Consider the following 999-nt stretch of genomic DNA (forward strand, 5'->3'; position numbering starts at 1 on the left):
ATTTTCCTCTAGCTCGTCTCCTCTAATTCCTGTGTAAATATTTTGGATCAGTATTTTCAGCCAGGACGTATGAAAGTGATGGTTCGATAGTATCCGCACTTATCACTATTTGCCTTATTTGGTGTTGGTGTTATTTTTTTCGTTTAGTCTGAAAATTTAGCAGTCACGTCAGTTAGCATAGATGTTGAGGAGTGAAGCAGCAAACGTCGACAGAGTGAGTCCTCGCCGGTGCTGATAGAGCCTTCTGGTGGCGGAGCCCTGCACTACAGACAACTGAGTGTGTGAGGAACTAGTAGCGACATCTAGCAGCGAAGTGATGAACAGCAAAATGGCCGCGAAAATTGAGTGACTTAAATGTCTAGTTGCTGTTTATTTCTTCCTTTACACTATTATTACAAAACAGATTACGGCATCACTGCTCGGTTTGTCTGTTACCGTATTTTTGTGTATTTCACACATTACAAAATAGTTCTGTTCTGATAACATATAATGCAAACTACATCTCGAGCGACATTAATGTACGCAGCATGTTACATTCATCATTCCCTCTTCGTAATTTAGTATTACTAATAGTTTTGTCCACACTTTTAAGCATTAAAAATGGATATGTGGCTCGGAACAGGACTACTGTTACATTAAATGTTAACAACATAATCGCACAGTATAGTGAGTTAAAGAATATTGAACAGCAACGAGAACTGTAAGTAAGTTTATGCAGTGCAACGTTAGTGATATAATAGTACAACAGTAATAGGCGTTTTTCAGCCCTTATTTCTATTTTACAGTTTCACTCATTACTGATGGCAAATGCCTTGCAGAGAACGTAATATTCTGCATCTTCGGTCCGGCCTTTACAATCTCTTTCATTGAACTGCACTTAACCTGGAGAGGTAGTAATACAATTTTTTCTCTGATCTACAAGATACTTTTACAAAAAGTAGTGGCAGAGAGGTAGTCATGTAACTATTAATCGAAATATTATATGAACTATATGGGCGT

This window comes from Schistocerca gregaria, unplaced genomic scaffold, assembly GCF_023897955.1.
Source record: "Schistocerca gregaria isolate iqSchGreg1 unplaced genomic scaffold, iqSchGreg1.2 ptg000301l, whole genome shotgun sequence".
Lineage (NCBI taxonomy): Eukaryota > Metazoa > Arthropoda > Insecta > Orthoptera > Acrididae > Schistocerca > Schistocerca gregaria.